General features: G+C 38.5%; 1 protein-coding gene and 1 long non-coding RNA gene across 2 annotated transcripts in view; both read left to right on the top strand.

The window, feature by feature from the left end:
* LOC119586583 (methionine aminopeptidase 2-like) overlaps positions 1 to 551 on the top strand; it is a 50,757-nt gene that overhangs the window by 11,928 nt on the left and 38,278 nt on the right.
* LOC119586269 overlaps positions 110 to 551 on the top strand; it is a 1,128-nt gene continuing 686 nt past the window's right edge. The window contains exon 1 of the long non-coding RNA XR_005229943.1: positions 110 to 168. This is a non-coding gene — a long non-coding RNA (uncharacterized LOC119586269). The remainder of the gene's footprint in view (positions 169 to 551) is intronic.

The following is a 551-nucleotide window of genomic DNA, read 5'->3' as shown; positions in this document are numbered from 1 at the left end:
TCTCTCTCTAATATCTGCACACTGGCCGCGAGTTACATAACGGATGTTTATCTTAACTTATCACTTTCGATTTCTCTGCGAGGGAAACATGCAAGCTTGCGTCGCAGTTAATTCTCAGCCTGTGTGTGGCTTTGCATGCAACACCCGAAATAATTCTTGCATAACCAGGTAGTATTTGCTCGTCCCCTCGTGGTCGAGTTATTATTTATATTCAATCAAGATTTCCATTAATTACTATTCTTATTGCTGATAAGTGAAATTACATATTATATCCGAGAGACAAGGATAAACAATATGTGTCGCATTGTAAAGAAAGGGCGTTGTGTGCATTATCCATCTTGCGCTGGATAATAATACAAATGTGGTTTGTTAAATATCTTTTGTAGATTATAGTTATATAGGATTAGTTAGCCATCCAATGATTTTATGTGGTTTGTATTTACAATACAGCTTGATAATTTTCAGTCGATATCTAAAAAAATCTTGCGTGCGTGATCGTTTGCATGTGCGTGTGTGTATAAAGGGGGGGGGAGCGGGAGCGTGCTGCATGC

The sequence above is a fragment of the Penaeus monodon genome, chromosome 21, assembly GCF_015228065.2.
Source record: "Penaeus monodon isolate SGIC_2016 chromosome 21, NSTDA_Pmon_1, whole genome shotgun sequence".
Taxonomy (NCBI): Eukaryota; Metazoa; Arthropoda; class Malacostraca; order Decapoda; family Penaeidae; genus Penaeus; species Penaeus monodon.
The sequence above is the reverse complement of the archived record's forward strand: the minus strand, read 5'-3'. Positions and strand labels throughout refer to the sequence as shown.